The following is a 17920-nucleotide window of genomic DNA, read 5'->3' on the forward strand; positions in this document are numbered from 1 at the left end:
GACGAAGCAGACTGATAGCAAAAGTATAGATGACCAAGAATAGATTGTTTCCTTTGAACATACAGTATCAAAGAGAAAGTTGTTATAGTACTCATGTACATAATGACTCTTGGTTATGATACAAGAGAATGGGTCATTGCATATGCACATGTACCTAAAAAGATTAGAAAAAATTTGGATGATAAGAGTGAGAAGTGAAAATGCGGGGGTCTAACAACCACACCCAACAATTCGTTTGGCAATATGAGAGGACTAACTCTAATATACTTTCTAGAGAATCAACTAGACATTCAAACTCAATCTAGAGAAAAGTATATACAAGAGTTTTATATCTCTAACTCTTAATTCAATCCGCAATCAGCAAATAGAAATCTGCGAGTTCGCTTGGATATAATAGGAGTAAACTTGAACGGTACCAAAGACCAATGTTTAAGGATCAATCAATCTCAATCAACAACCAAAGGTTGAATTTTTGAATTGATCGATTCAACGCACAACCTGTGATATTTCAATTATATAACAAAATATAATGCGGAAAAGAAATAACACAGACACCAGATTTTGTTAACGAGGAAACCGCAAATGCAGAAAAACCCCGGGACCTAGTCCAGATTGAACACCACATTGTATTAAGCCGCTACAGACACTAGCCTATTACCAATGAACTTCGGACTGGACTGTAGTTGAACCCTAATCAATTTCACACTGATTCAAGGTACAGTTGCGTTCCTTATGTCTCTGATCCCAGCTGGATACTACGCACTTGATCCCCTTAGCTGATCTCACCCACAACTAAGAGTTGATACGACCCAAAATCGAAGACTTGATAAACAAATCTGTCTCAAACAGAAAAGTCTATAGGATTGAATAAATCTGTCTCCCACAGAAATACCCAAGAGTTTTTGTTCCGTCTTTTGATAAATCAAGGTGAACAAGAACCAATTGATAAACCAGACTTATATTCCCGAAGAACAACTCAGTGTTATCAGTCACCTCACAATAATCTAAATCGTATGATGGCGAAACTAGATATTGTGGAATCACAAACGATGAGACGAAGATGTTTATGATCACGTTTTATCTTTCCTTTCGGAGAAATTAATCTCGAGCAAACCTTAGAGAAGATAGTACTCAAACGATACAATCGGGCAATATCAGAACACGCAACTACAAGAGAAATAGTTGGTTCTGGCTTCACAATAAGTCGTTAACCAACAAGGTTTAGGAAAACCTAAGGTTAAAGGAGAATTGAATCTAGCTTATGCAACTAGTAACACACAGGAGGTGTGGGGATTAGGTTTCCCAGTTTCTAGAGTTCTCCTTTATATAGTTTTTAAATCAGGATTTGCAATCAAAGTTACCTTGGTAACAAAGAATTCATTACTCACCGTTAGATGAAAAACCTGATTCAACCAAGCTAATATCTTTCAACCGTTAGATCGAACTTAGATTGTTACACACAAATGAAATGTACCCTCATTTAGGTTTATGTAACCGTACCCAAATGTGTACACCATGTTGGCTCACCAATAGTTAACCGAAGTTAGCCATATGATAAATCTCATATCAACCATATTCATCTTATCCATAACTAGTTCAAATAACTCAAATGAAACTAGTTAAAGAGTCGTTCAATTGCTATATTCTCATAGAAGTATACAAGAACACAATCGAAACAAAATCGGTTTGATTCACTCGAATCAATTCATGAACATTATAGCCACGCTTTGCAAAGATTGCATTCCTTATTATATAAATGTTTAAGTTCATGTATACAACCGATTTTAATTAGAAAGTAACCTACTCAAGTTTGCAAATGGGTACACATACTTAAGTAGCCGGACCGAGTTTGAATAACGTCAGTACGCGTACGGGTACGCATACTACTTACACTTTCAAACTCCAGCAGAAAAACTCGGACGTGAGCTTTCCACCAGGTACGCATACTTGTCTAGATATCAGCAACCGCCAGTACGCATACGGGTACGCATACTTCAGGCTCCCGGTTTTGGACTTGTACACTAATGTGATTAACACACTATGTTTGTATCCAAACATGGTTACTTGATTCTAAACTATTTATTTCAATCATTGAAACTTTCTTAGAGGATGAAAATAGTCGTTGTTCACATACTATTAGCATCAAAGCGATTTTCAAGTTATTGAAATTATCATAGTGAAACATTCCAAGACAACACCAAATGATTGTATCACACAAATCATGTAATATGTTACTCGACAATTTTCATATGATCTTATTCGGACTTTCGTCACGAATGTATGATGAACTTGGTCGAAGTGAAATCTTGCCAACACATATTCTGAGAAATATATAAGCAAGTTAAACTCAGCTCGAAATCTCAAATGTGTATAATAGAAAACTATATCGTAACACGCCTTATGTCTCAATATAGGAGATATAGTAGAAATATACTTTCCAAGTGATAGATGAGTTTCAGTCTCCACATACCTTTTGTTGATGAAGTTCCACAAGCTCCCCTTAGTAGTTCTTCGTCTTCAAATGATGAACGCCGTGAAGTCTAATGCTCAACTACAAAATCCATGTCCTAGTCCGAGACATCTACAAATAGGCTAGAAATTAAGACTTATAGTTTTGATCACTAACATTGAAAAACGTGCTTGAGATAGCAACGCATGCGAGTTCGACCGAGCAATGCTCTAACAAGAAGTGTATTCTTGTTGGTTATAGTTCAGTAACCAAAGGATATAAATTGTTAAATCCAGAAACATGAAAAGTAACTACAAGTAGAGATTGGAATACTACTTCAACAAAAGAAACTGTTAGGACAATATCCGTTATAGTTAAAGAAGAAATAACTATTCAAGATGATGCTGTAGAACATCAAGAAGAAGTAAGAACTGATGCAACACCATAATAAGAAACAACAACACCAAGAAGAAATTATGTCATACCTGCACGTACGAATGATTATGTATTGACAAGAGATGATAATGATACAGATGATGATGTTATAAATTCTGCACTCTTTGGAGATTGTGATCCTGTAGCTTATGAAGAAGCTTCTAAAAATAAGGGATGGGTACAAGCTATGGAAGCTGAAATACACTCAATTGAGAAAAATAACACACTACACCATATCCTGATTTTAGCAACGCTTCGTTTCGGAGGTGTGGAACGGATATAGACGTTGTACATTCTATATCAATTGTGCATACGAATTTCCGTTGCACAAATTAAATAATTTTAATTGAAATATAATGGAGCAACTGTTTGAAACCCCTACAAACGTTGTACACATGATGGCGTTTCTGTAATATAAGGTATGTCCATGGGTTGTTAGGGGCGATGAATTTTATTGTTTTCTGATTTAAGTTTTAGTCAATTTTATTTTTAGATAATTTGGAACTCGTTTTTACTCTCTCTCTCTCTCTCTCCAAAAACCCTTCTTTTCAAACTGAGTACACTCTTGAATCTGTTATGATTTCAGCTCAAAAACAAAAAAAATCAAAACATCATATTTCTAAACCTTGATATTGTAAACAAAACCCATATACCAGAAATCTAGATCTATAAACCCTAACATTGAAATTTTTGTAACCCTGGAGAAAAAAAGAAATCCTGAAATCGGGAACCCCATTACCAGAAATATGATAGTTAATTGTGCTTCCGACAGTTTGTTTATCATCAGGTAATTTTTAATTTCAATTTCATGGATTCTTAGGTTTCGTTTGTTTTATTTTCTTTTAATGAATTTGTTTTAGTTTTATTGGTTACTTTTGACCTAAATCTACTGTCTTTATACATTTGATTTCTCTTTTATTCTTTGCAACCTTAGAAATTCATTTAGGTCTATAGATTTTTTTTTATTTTTTTGGTATTAGATCTGTAGTTCCTGATTTATGTTATACAACATGTAATTTGGGAGATAAATCTATTTAGCCGGTGCAATAAGATTGATTTTCTGGCAATGTTGTTGGAGTTTTGATGTTTTTGCTTACTCAACTTTTAAATAATCTCAATAATTTAATTTACTTGTTGCAAGTTCTTTCGTTTACAATGAATGTTGAGTATGAGCTTTAGTGAAAATGGTATATCATTTTTATTATTTTTCTGGATTAGCTAAGTTTTTGAATTAATGTTTGTTAATTTCCTTGTGCATATTGAAAAAATCTTGAAGGTAAAGCTTGCACTGAGATAGGGGAATAAGATTTAAGTTTGACTAGAAGACTTGCATAGATATCCCAGGAGACCTTTGGAGATTTCGAAGAAGCAGTTGAGAAAAATGCAACGAAGAATGCAGTTCTTGATGGAACTGTCCATCCTTTGACGAGTTATGTAATTAGGTACGTCAAGTTCCTATTTGAGTAAGTATTCAATGAAGCATTCTTTTTCTTTGACTATAGCTAGTCATGTTAGAGAAATACGACCGGTTGAGTTGAGTTATATCCAAATTCAAGTGATTTTGGTAGATTTGACTTCTATTTTTGTTATCATTTATATTATTTTTCTTAAGCATCCATGTTTTGTGAGTTTGTGAGGTGGAGGTGGTTTGAAGTAGAGACATATACATAAAAAAATACAGAAATGACCAGTCGCCTATAACTTTGTCATGTCATGTGCATGAGGATTTTACTTCTAGTAGTTATTTCATTGGTTAAGAGTAGATACTTGTAGTTGCGTAAATCAACTGACAATGATGTGCATTTAAACTCGTGCAACTATCAATCAACATTAAAGTAACTTTTCCAGGAGTTTGACAACGACGAATCCAGTTACCGGTTGGCTTTTGTATCAATTCAAGGTTCCCATTAGTACTAGTTTACAATCACAATTTTCATAAAAAACTTGTATGCTTGTTTTATATTCGTTGTTTCAGATGAGAAGCAAATGATTTGTTTGGGGATGACTGGGAGCAAATACACCGAAGGATTGTCCAACAACATGAAAATCAATATTAGAAGGATATCACAGGCTGAATCTATCTGCGTATTCCCTTCCTCTTTGGGTAAATTCATCATAAATGAATCATTGGTGAAGGTGTTTGCTTTTTGGATTTCCTAGTTGCTTAATATATGAATTTCAAATTATTGTCTGTGAACAAGAATTTATTATGCACAATCTCAAGATTTTTCCCTTTGGTTCATTAATGGAAAAGTTGACTTGTTCTATAGAAAACAGAAGGGAGTTCACAGTAAAGCTTGTTTCTCTTATTCGAGATATCAGAGGTGCAATAGAGATGCACAGGGATTTATATGGAAGGATGAAGAATCAGCCAGAGTTCATAAAAGGCCATTTCTTAGGCATTAAGGTAATATATGTCCTCATGTTTGTCATATCCTGCAAAACAAATCCTTGATAATTGAGATAGAATGTGCTTTTGGGTGTGGTATAAAAGATGTGCACACGTGTTTGAAACCATTCTTTTGGTCAGTGTATTACCAACATTGTTGGAGAATTAGCTAATTCATTATTTTTTTCTTCTTGGTAGCTGGCACACCTTGGGAAAGTGATGAAGAACTGAATTTACTTGTTCCAAGGGAGAGAATACAATTTAATATTATACTGCCGCATTTGTTCAAAAATCTCTGATAGACACATTTTTGTGTCTAATTTGATCTCAATACTACATATTGTTGGCACTCGATTTTGTACTAATTTTGTTATTTTATGTATTTGTAGGTATTTTTTGGAAATAAATATTTTTTGGCACCCGGAGGACAATTGTTATTCGGACTCTCGCTTTTGGATAAGGGGTAACCTAATTACTAAGGGGCACCCCCAGACAGCTGCTATTCGCACCCCAGTTCAGGATAGGGGGACACCCTTTCTTCTTCGTTTGAAAACTGAAAATTGGCGGGAAACGAAGAACAGTTCTGCATGATGTTTGATCGAGAAAATGAAGAAGTTGGAATGCGATTCAATCGCTGAAAATTGGCATAAAGATGTGATATGACATAGGGAAGACATTTTGGTTATCGAATTTGATCGACATTGGCTGGAAAGCTCGTTTTAATTCACGAGCTCAAAACAGAGCAACGTGAACTGAACACGAGCTCAATCGTGTTTCTGCTATGCATGGAGTGATGTGGAGGCGCGGGAAAGCTTCTGAGGCGTGGAGAAGCTGATTAGGAGCGTACAGGGAGTGAGTTAACGTGTGGAGAATCTAAATTTGGTAATTATTCCTATTTCTGGGCAGCGAGCAATTAGAGGATTAATGGGAAATTATACGCATTGATGTTAGTATTTTTGGGCTCCAAAACACTATAAATACTAGCCTAATTCGTCGAAAAGAGTTTGGCAAGTCATTGGGAGAGAGTTAGAGCCGAGAGAATCAAAAGAAGAGGTCGACAGGCGAAGAAGTTCTGCTGATGCTCAGCCAAGAACACGAAGAACATTGTACAGTCCAGGAGAGTCGCTGACTAGTGTCGCATATTTGCGACAACTCTCAGTTCCTTTCCCGCGACTTCGGTGTTGTGCTTACAGTACTTCTAAAGTGCCGTTGTTACCTGACGCTTTCTGTGGGTCGCAAAGAACGGTCTTAAAACGATTTTCTTCTTATTTCATCATTTGTAATCAATTTTTGAGCATTAATAAAATCTTTTGAGATATATTACACCATGATGAGCTAAACCCATTCCCAGGGATGACGGAGGAAGCCATTCACACAATATTTATGTGGTAACTGTTATTTATTTAATTTTTGTAATATTTTTATATGATTAATTGCATTGGAAAAATGATTTAAATGGTTTTTATTAATCAATTGTATTTTCTCTTGATAATGCATGCTTAGTTTTATACTCTTGATGCATTATGCTTGCGACTAACATTTGATATTTTGGAAATCTGCTTTTGGCAATTATTAAGAATCAAATCAATTGTTTAATTTGCATAATTAAAAATTAAATAACATTACATAAATATTGTTGAATGGTGGAATCTTCACCTCTATTTTTCTCCATAAAAATTCACATCACTTTGTTTAATTTTGTTACATTTCTAAGTTTAAAAAAAAAATCTATCTTCACAAGTCTGAAAAGAACCCTGTTTTAAAACCACTATCTACAACAACATTTGAGTTACATCAAATTTTTGGCGCCGCCGACGCGGACCTGTGCTTAGGTAGAATTTTTTTTAGGTTTATTATTTTTTTTTTCCTTTTTACGTTTCTTTTTGTCTTTGATTTGCAGGTTCGAAGTGGAGTACTAAGGACCTTGGAAGGAAAAGCTTAAAGCGGAAGGAGCGAAAGAAGAATTTTTTTTTTGTTTTTATATATAGAAAAGAGAGAAAAAAAAAAGAGAGATTTTTATATATTCTTTTTTTTTTAGGTTATTTTTCTTTTTCTTTTGCACTTTACTTTATTTGGACTTTAGACTGGACTCTTGGACTTTATTATTTATTTTTTTAAACCCTACGGAAGGGTAGTTAAATACAAACTGTGTGCAGGGAAGGACGGTGATTACAATATCACCTCGGCCCCTCGGGTTCGCACACGACATAGGAGTCGTGGCCCGAGTCGACGACAACGGTTCATCCCCCGTCTGGTACGGGAGGTAAGTCCAATCGAAACACCCGCGAATCTCCTGCAAGCGGATTACTGTATTCCTTAAGGTGATCATTGATTGAGGACGAATTTGGACTGTCTTTATTTTCCTAGTAAAGGGCAAGGACTGGCCTAAACAAGATAAGGGTTCGGATTTCATCACCGCTCCCTTCTTGCCCGCTTTAGGAGAACAAAACCTAACGCGAACCCAAGCTTTAAAATCTGATTAGAAAGAGACCTATAGGGTATCGAGCTTGTTAGGAAAAAATTTCGAAGGATATTGGTTATTCTTTTAGCATACTTCGAAGTTCATGACGGTTTCTGTGAGTTGAATGCGTGACTGCGCCGCCTTGTACTGCGGTGAGGCCTTGGGTATCAAAGCTCCACTGAGCTTCCATCGTCTCGATTCAACTTACTTTGACTCGGATTTATTCCAGAGGGGTTTGCTTAAATTGTAACGCATTCCCTTTCGAGATATAGAAGCTAGTCTAGAAACAATCTAAGTGAGCCATCATGCTTGTTGTTTGCTAGAAATCTCTAGGTTTGTTGTGGTAAAGTCGAGTTAGCCTGCTGTGTGATTGCTAGAACCTTCCTGTTAGGATTTTTATTTCTTTTTGATTTTTTTTTAGTGTATGCCCGATTTTGTTAATAGGGCTTGGAAAAGAGATACTCTAGGTCGATTGATTAGCGAAAAACCTAGTAGTTCTTCTGATATAAGCAAGGAGCTCGAAGATTGTTCTTTTGAGAGCCCTGTTTTTGGAAACTTCAGTTTTGAGAATCCGCGTCTTTGTGAAGAAATTTCTCCTAGTCCTTTGGTAGTGCCAGAAATGTCAACTTTAAAAGCTTTATTGAACCCAACTAGGACCTCTCGTCCGTTTTGTTTCAAGTTAGCTGAAACCGAGGAAAATTATGAACTCAAACCTGGGACTTTACAGATGCTCCCAACCTTTTTAGGAAAAGAGAATGAGAACCCCTATTTTCATGTTAGGGAATTTGAGGAAGTATGTAGTACTCTGAAAATTAAAAACCTTAGTGATGATGCACTGAAACTTAGGTTATTCCCCTTTTCCTTAAAAGATAAAGCCAAATCTTGGATGTATAGTTTGGATTCTGAGTCAATTGAAACCTATGAACAACTTACATCTGCCTTTATACATAAGTTTTTCCCAAGGCACAAAACATCGTCTATTAGGACACAAATTTGTACTTTTGCTCAACAAGAGGGAGAATCTTTATATAGGTATTTAGAAAGGTTCAATGACTTAATTTCTCAATGTCCTCATCATGGTTTAGAGAAGGTTAGGTTAGTTCAGATCCTCTACGAGGATTTAGACTATTCAACAACGACCATGGTTGAGTCCTTATGCACAGGTGGGTTTGAGAATAAAACTGTTGATGAGGCGATGACATTTTTGAATGAAATCGCCAATAAGACCCAACAATGGGAAAATAATAGGGAACCCCAGAAAACAATTCTTCTAAGTAGAGGAAATGTCAATAGGGTAGAAGGATCCTATGAGTCAGATGCTAAAATAGCAGCCATAGCCAAAAGGTTAGAAGCGTTGGGATTAGGTCATTCTAGTGGTACTAGTAGTAGAATAGAGCCTTTTTGGGAAGACCATACTGTTGAAGAGCAAGCCAATGCTCTTTATAACCACACTAGATTCGATAACCTTCAGAAGTTTGACCCTTATTCAGAAACCTATAACCCTGGCTGGAGAAACCATCCCAACCTTTCTTGGTCTAAGGGCCAGAATCAAGGTCAGTCTAGTAACTCTCAAGCTCCCCCAGGTTTTGGCTATCCTAAGAATCCTTCAGCCCCGGCACAATTTCAGAACCCTTCGGATGAGAAGATTATGAGTTTAGAAGAGTCTCTTGCTTTGTTAACTCGTAACATTATGCAGTTTCAGCAATCCCTTGCTCAAGGTATAGAAGAAAATAAGAGAATAGGTCAGGCTAACTCTCAGGCTATTTCCGAGTTGAAAACCCAGGTTAGTCATATAAATGAGTCTTTGAGGGAAAAAGGTAAGTTTCCTAATCAAACTCAACCCAATCCTAAAGGAGAGAAACCGTACAATCATGTGAATTCTATTACAACCCTTAGGAGTGGAAAGAAAATTGACAACAAGGTCACCATGCCTGAAAGTGAACATACTGTAGTTCCACCTTCTACTTCCCAAGAGGAACCCGCAGCTGAGGAAACTGAAACAATATCTAAGGATTCCCAAGAAATTTATGATAGGACTGCCTTTGTGCCTAGAGCCCCATATCCACAGTTGTTAGCCCCAACAAAGAAGGAGTCGATTTTCAACGAGATAATGGAAACATTTAAGCAGGTGAACATCAACATTCCATTATTAGAAGCAATTAGGCAAATGCCTTCTTATGCCAAGTTCCTTAAAGATCTTTGTACAAGAAAGCGTAAGCTGAATGTCCATAAGAAAGCCTTTTTAGCTGGTCAAGTAAGTTCAATTCTTCTGAACCAAACACCCCCTAAGTATAAAGACCCTGGATGCCCCACCATATCTTGTGTTATTGGTAATCATGTAGTTGATAAGGCATTGCTTGACTTAGGAGCTAGTGTTAACTTACTCCCGTATCATGTGTACACCCAGCTAGGTCTTGGTAAGCTGAAACCGACCAATTTGACACTTCAATTAGCTGATAGGTCTGTCAAAGTGCCTCGTGGTGTCATAGAAGATGTTCTCATTGAGGTCGATAGGTTTATATACCCAGTGGATTTTGTTGTTCTAGATACCCAGCCTGTTCAGAACCAAGGTGCTCAAATCCCGGTGATTCTAGGTCGCCCATTTTTGGCCACATCTAATGCTGTCATAAATTGTAGAACCGGACTTATGAACATATCTTTTGGTAATATGACTTCTGAGCTAAATGTATTTAATGTCATTAAGTCTTCTGAAATAGATGATTTAGAAGTGGTGAACATGATTAGCACTGTAGCTCCTGATCAGTTAGCCTGCAGTATGTTTGATAATCCTTTATTTGAGGTACCCTTTACTGATTCGGAGGAGATAAGCATGACGAACACCTTAGTTGATGAGCCTATGATAGAGATTTTCTTCGATAATCCTTTATACGATGATGTTGTTCGTTTAGATGACCAGTCCCCAAGAGAAGTTAGACATTGTGTTGACTTTATGGACCCTAGAATCCAAGTATGTTTGTCAACGTTAGTGATCAAAACTATGAGTCTTGATTTCTAGCCTACATAGCTAAGTCTCGGACTAGGATAGAAAAGTGTAGTTGAGCTCAAGGACTTCATGGTGATTCATCATACAACGATGAAGATCTATACAAGGAACCGTGGAACTTCATCAACAAAAAGGTATGTGGAGACTTGAACTTATCTATCACTCAAAATTCTATCTATTCTATCTCCTACTTCTTATGAGACAAAAGTCATATGCTATATAAACTAGATCATACACATTTGACATTTCGAGCTGAGCATTCATTGCTTATCCTTTTCTCGAAATCGTGTGTTGTTAAAGCGTTTCGCTTTGATCAAGTTTATCTTCACCTAGTGACGAAAGTCATGAAAAGTTTCAATCACTTTGAGAATTGCTCTGACGTGAATCGGTCTGTGAATAACGGCTACATAGCGTCCTATGAGAATGTCTCAATGATTGAAATGAGAGTTTAAATTACATAACCGTGTATTCCTTGAACCGAAGTTTTCGAACTTTGTTGATCAAGAGAAATCGGGAGGATTGTGGAATTGGCTTGCCAAGTCCGCGAACCTAGTCCGCAGACTCAGTCCGAGAACTGTCGGAAGTTCTAGACCGAGAATTTCTGCTGGATTTTCCAAAACTCGTTTGTGTGCTAAGTCCGCGAACTGGCTAAAGTTCTCTTTCCGAGAATTTCTGCTGAGTTTGGAAAACTCAACCGATGAACTTAAGTCCGCGAACTTGTTTGTGAACTTAAGAGGTTATGATCTAAATATGTGCTCTGAACATCAAACATTAAATTACTAAGGAATGCTTTATGCAAAACGTGGCTATAATGTTCATGAGCCGATTCAATCGAATAGAATCATCTTTGTTTCAATTGTGTCTTGTGTAGTTACATAAGATCTCATAGCAATTGAAAAACTCTTTAACTAGTTCATTTGAGTCAATTGAACTAGTTATGGTGAAGAAGAACAAGGGTGATATGAAATGCTCATATGGTTAACCTTTTGGGTTACTATATTGAACCAACATACACATACACGTTAGGGCATGGTTTTCGCAAACCCGGTAAACGTATACCCAAGTGTGTGTGACAAGCTAAGTTTTCGATCTAACGGTTGAGAAATATTAGCTTGAATCTAAATCAGGTTTTCATCTAACGGTGAATAAGGATTGCTTTGTAACTAAGGCAAAACCCTGATTTGAAGGCTATATAAAAGAGACATCTATCTTTGAGCAAAACTAATCCCCACACGTCCGTGTAATACTAGTGCGCTCTCTAGAGTCGATTCTCCTTTAACCTTTGGTTTTCTTCTCTAAAACCAGGTTAACGACTTAAAGACTTCATTGGGATTGTGAAGCCAGACCGATACTACTTTTATCGTAGTTGTGTGATCTGATCTTGCATCTTCTATCGTACGAGTACAATCGATTGATTGGCTTGATATCGTGAGAGTTCTACGATAGGCAAGATAAAGAAGTCACAAACATCTTCGTCTCACTGTTTGTGATTCCTCGACAAACCGCCTGTGTAGTCAGGAAGGATTGTAGAGAGGTGATTGATTAATCTAGGTTGTTCTTCTGGAATATAAGACGGGATTATCAATTGGTTCATGTTCACCTTGATTTTATATCTTAAGATGGAACAAAACCTAGGGTTTATCTGTGTGAGACAGATTTATCCTTTGATAGAGTTTTCTGTGTGAGACAGATCTGTTTATTATCAAGTTTGTGATTTTGGGTTGCAGCAACTCTTGGTTGTGGGTGAGATCAGCTAAGGGAATCAAGTGCGTAGTATCCTGTTGGGATCAGAGGCGTAGGAGTACAACTGTACCTTGGATCGGTGGGAGACTGATTCGGGTTCAACTATTGTCCAGTCCGAAGTTAGCTTGGAGTAGGCTAGTGTATGTAGCGGCTTAATACAATGTGTATTCAATCTGGACTAGGTCCCGGAGTTTTTCTGCATTTGCGGTTTCCTCGTTAACAAAATTTCTGGTGTCTGTGTTATTTCTTTTCCGCATTATATTTTATATAATGGAAATAATACAGGTTGTGCGTTCGTGATCATCAATTGGAAATCCAACCTTTGGTTATTGATTGATATTGATTGATCCTTGGACATTGGTCTTTGGTACCGTCCAAGTATTCCTTGTATTTGATAAAGACTCGCTATTGTTTTTAGCTTGAGTAAAAATCAAATCAAGAGAGAGATATTAACTCCTTGAGATACTTTTATCTAGATTGAGTCTGACTATCTAGTTGATTCTCTAGCAAAGTATTTCGGAGTTAGTTCATACAGATTGCTAAGCGAAATATTGGGTGGTGTTGTTAGACCCCCCGCTTTTTCATTTTGGTCACAAGATCAACCAGTGTGTTATTCTTCAGCACAGACCATTAGAAGATATTTATGATATCTTCATGCCTTCCCTGGGCCCGCTGATGATATTTTTGTTTTAGATAATACTCCGATACGAATTTGGAATCCGCAAGATAACATTGATGCTCATGGAAATATGGGATCAGTGGAAAAGTTTTTGGCTATTCCTGGAACTAGAGAAACTCTATATGATATTTACAGAGAAGAACATCCAACAGTTGAGCAACCTCTTATGAATCAATCAATTTCTAATCATGATTATGATGTTCTAGGCCCAGTAACTTACGAGGAAGAGATGCCTTTAGCTTCTAATTCAATCTTAGGAAAAAGAACCTTCCCATTTAATCTGCCTGAAAACTTCATACCGTTGCATGGATCAAGCTCTGAACCTGACGAATCGGGTAACTCAGAGACTCATAGAGTTATTAGTTCTATGGGGCCGCTTCAACTCAGCCCGAAACAAGTTATTGGATTGCAACAGGGTCTAGCTATTCCGGAGATCTCTAGACCCGAACCAAAACCAATTCAAGTTAATCGTAGATTGTCTTTCTCTTCTCCTCCATTTGAAGATGCAAAGGAACATCTATCTCCTACTCTCTCTGTGGAATCTGTTGCATCGCCATCTTTAGCATCTCATAAAAAGTCATCAGAGTAAAGCACAATTGCATTGCACCCATCTATTGCATCTCCATTAACTCATCCCAAATCAACTTTTTCTCTATCTGTTCCTGATTTCTTATCCTCTTCCTCATCTGAAGAACTTCGCATTTTAGTTTCTAATTCTGAAAATTTGCATGCATTCAGTCAATATGGATCCAATCTCAAAGAACAGAATCAGGCAACAGATGACTACTTACCAATTCCCTCCTTTCTAGATTCCCCTTCAGTGCCTAAGGTCGAAAATCAGGTAACCCTAAATACTTCTGAATTTCAGTTTCTTTATAAATTATATATCTTACCCATGATATAATTTGCTTCCTACTTGCTTAATTGCTGCTCCATTAAATTGTATGATTGCATTTATTTTTGATTTGTGCACAAAATTTAATTTCTAGTTTCATGCTTAGCATAATTGGAATGGTATACTAGCCTTAGAGTTACCTAGTGGAAAATTGCTGACAACCTTTGAAAATTAGTTCTTCTACTAGTTTGAAATATGAAGACCATTTCTTGGAACGTTCAAAGGTGTGGTAACCCTTTTACACAAAATCACCTGAACCAGTTGATTAATAATGATAAACTTGAAATTCTTTTTTCGTCTGAAACTAAATCTAAGAGACACCTAGTCAAAAATATTCTTAAAGGAGTTCCCCAACACACATATAGTAAATCCTGTAGGGTTAGCTGGAGGATTAGAAATAGGTTGGGTAGATGGATTTTCTTTTGAAATAGTGCAATGGAACCTTAATATGATTCACATTCTGGTACAAACTAATTCTGAATCAAAACCTTGGCTTCTAACTTGCTTTTATGGTAGTCCTTATCCCTCCAACAGACGTTGCTTGGGATTTCCTCTTTGACATAGCCAACCAAGTATATGTTAACTCAATGTCATGGGTTTTACTTGGAGACCTTAATATGATCTTTAGTCAGGAACATAAATTAGGGAGCTTACCTTTCAAGAAATCTGATAGTGAATACTATCAAAATATTCTAGACAAGGCTGGTCTCACTGACTTAGGTTTCAAGGTTATGAGTATACCTGGAATAACCATAGAGAAAAGAATGTCAATATTCAAGAAAGACTAGACAGAGCTGTAGCCAACATAGAATGGAATACTAAATTCCAAAATGATGAATTGTCTCATCTTGTAGATGCAGGTTCTGATCACTGCCCAATAGCTTTGAACCTAGACACTACCTTTACAAAAACATCCTATACGTTTAAGTTCTATGATACATGGAAAAAGGAAAAATCTTGTGTGCAAACTATCAAAGAGTCTTGGAATCATAACATTAATGAGAATTCTACAAATTCTCTGGTCTTGAATCTCAAGACTGTTCGAACCAATCTAGATTACCGGAGAAAACACATTTTTGGCCTCCCTTCTAAGCAGATCAAACAATTACTAGCCCAAATAGACAAATTGAACAATTCCAATTTTGTCTACCAAAAGGAAGACAAGATTAAAGATAAGCTTTCTCTGCTAGAAAACCTCTATGCAACTCAAGAAGCCATAGCAAAACAACAATCTAGAGATAACCTTGTCCAATTGGGTGAGAAACACACCAAATTCTTTCACACCAAAACTCTGAAAAGAAGAAAGTGGAATAATATTGAATGCCTTAAGAGAAAAGATAATGAAGTAACCTTTAAAAGAGAAGAAATTCAAGAAACTTTAAAGGACTACTTCTCTCATATTTTCTCTGTCCCTTGTCCCCCTCCACCCCATAATCCTTTAATCTTCCAGAATATTGTTCCTTGTATCTCTCCTGATGATAATATAGATCTCAATTCTATTCTTTCTGTAGAGGAAATCTGGCAAGTTATAAAAAAATTAAAACCAAACAAATCCCCTGGCCCAGATGGTTTCCCAATCAGTTTCTTTAAACTAAATTGGGAAACTGTGGGTGAACAAGTGGTCTTTTATATTCAAAGTTTTTTTGAAACAGGTGTGCTTCACCCTGAATTCACCAAAACTTTTTTATTCTTAATTACTAAAAGTAGGCACCCTAAAGATCCAAGTGGTTTTAGACCAATTGGACTATGTAACACTATTTATAAAATTATAGCTAAGATACTATCAAATAGGATGAAACCTCTTCTCAATGCTTTAATCTCCCCATTCCAAGCTTCCTTTCTCTCTAAAAGGAAAATCTCTGACAATATCATCATTGCTCAGGAGATCATCCATTCCTTTAAGAAAAAGAAGGTTAAACATGCTGGAATGGGTATAAAGATTGATATGTCCAAGGCTTTTGACAGGATTGATTGGAATTTCTTGATATCCTCAATGAAATCTTTTGGTTTTGATAATAACTTTTGCAATCTTATTAACCAATGTATTTCCACCTCTTCTATTGCGGTCTTACTCAATGGAAATCCAGGAGAATACTTCAAACCTTTTAGGGGACTCAGGCAAGGAGATCCCCTATCTCCTTACTTATTCATCATTTGTATGAAGATCTTCTCCAGAATGCTTATAGCAGGGGAAGATGAGAAGTTAGTAAATGGTATCAAAATAACTCCTAAGGATAGTCCTATTTCCCATCTATTTTTTGCTGATGATTGCTTGCTATTCATTAGAGCAGATTTAAAGGAATGTCATAACATTCTTGCTCTAATTGATTCCTTTGGCAAAGCATCTGGACAGCTCATTAATTTTGAGAAATCAGGGATATTCTTCATCAAAAAAGTTCAACCTAAACATCAAAGAATGATAAGTAAACTGTTAAAAAAAAAAAATCAACCCTCTAGAATCCTATTTAGGAACTCCACTCTTCATTACCAAGGAAAAAATAAAACTTTTTGATGATTTAGTTACTAAGATGGAGAACAAAATAAAAATTTGGATGGGAAAAATTCTTGCTCAAACAAGCAAACTTGTCCTAAATAAGGAAACCTTAGAAAGTATGGCCATCTATCAAATGAGATGTTTTACATTACCTAAGAAAATTACAAATAAAATAGATGCTTTACAGAGAGACTTTTGGTGGGGGAAAGAAACATACTATAAGGGATACTACCCTAGATACTATTCTTGTCTATGTAAACCCAAACACAAGGGAGGGTTAGGCCTAAGGAATGCTCATAAATTTAACCTAGCTATGATAACTAAACTATCTTGGAGACTCTTAACAGAACCAAAAGCATTATCGGTATCTCAGTTGAAACCTAGATATTTTAGGAATGTTTCACTCTTCAAGGCAAAAAAAACGTACAACTAGCTCATGGATTTGGAAATGCATAAGTAAAGGTATCCAATTAGTGGAACAAAACAACATTTCGGAAATAGGATATGGTAAGAACACTAATATTTGAGATGATAAATGGATCCCTAACTTGGAAAACAACCTTAGTAGCTGGAAAACAGTCATAACAGCCATTTAACACTTGTGAAGGATCTCATAGATCCAATCACAGAGAAATGGAGTTCTACTTTAATTTTGGAAATGTTCCCTAACCACATTGCTGAAAAGATCATCAATACTAGAATAGCGAAAGGCAAACCTGACACTCTAAGATGGCTTCTTACTAAGTCTGGTGTATTTACTGTCAAATCCATGTACAATAAACTTAATGAGAAAACTTTGAATCATTATAACTTAGGACAATCTGACTCCTTCTGGAAAAAGCTGTGGAGCCTAGATATATCTGACAGAATAAAAATCTTTGCCTGGAAATGCTTACAAAATGCTCTCTCCATAAACTTGAAATTATCTAAATTTATGGAGGATGTTCATCCAAACTGTTCTTTTGGCTGTAATGAAGTAGAATTTGTAGAACAACTTTTGATTTTCTTCCCATATGCCAAATCTGTTTGGGCTGCAGAACCAAACCCTGTAGGACCTTGTTTTAATAGCAATACAACTTTCTTAGATATTTGCAAGCTATGGTTGGGAAAATTAAACCCAACTATCTCTATAGAACTAATTTTAACAAAAGCTTGGTTTATCTGGAAGGAGAGATGTAATAGAGTTTTTGAAAAAACCCAACAATCCAGTGCTCAATTAAGTTTAGAAATACAAAGATTCTTAGACTTTTGTTTTAAAGGTAAACACCCTGTCATTCAGGTGAACACTGGAATCTTAAATTCTCCTACTTGGTCTCCTCCCATGAAATCACAACTGAAAATCAATATAGATGCAGCCTGGAATTCTATGAC

At 36.3% G+C, this 17920-nt stretch overlaps 1 long non-coding RNA gene across 2 annotated transcripts; it reads left to right on the forward strand.

Annotated features, from left to right (window-relative positions):
* The first annotated feature begins 3396 nt into the window (after positions 1-3396).
* On the forward strand, positions 3397-5768 carry LOC113328506. 2 transcript variants are annotated; one of them, XR_003349451.1, is made up of 4 exons: positions 3397-3671; positions 4161-4326; positions 4860-5291; positions 5663-5768. It is a non-coding gene; the product is annotated as an uncharacterized LOC113328506 (long non-coding RNA). The 2 variants fall into 2 exon arrangements; XR_003349452.1 differs by lacking the exon at positions 5663-5768 and adding an exon at positions 5472-5645.
* Positions 5769-17920: the final 12152 nt, after the last annotated feature.

This window comes from Papaver somniferum, chromosome 1 (assembly GCF_003573695.1).
Source record: "Papaver somniferum cultivar HN1 chromosome 1, ASM357369v1, whole genome shotgun sequence".
Taxonomy (NCBI): domain Eukaryota; kingdom Viridiplantae; phylum Streptophyta; class Magnoliopsida; order Ranunculales; family Papaveraceae; genus Papaver; species Papaver somniferum.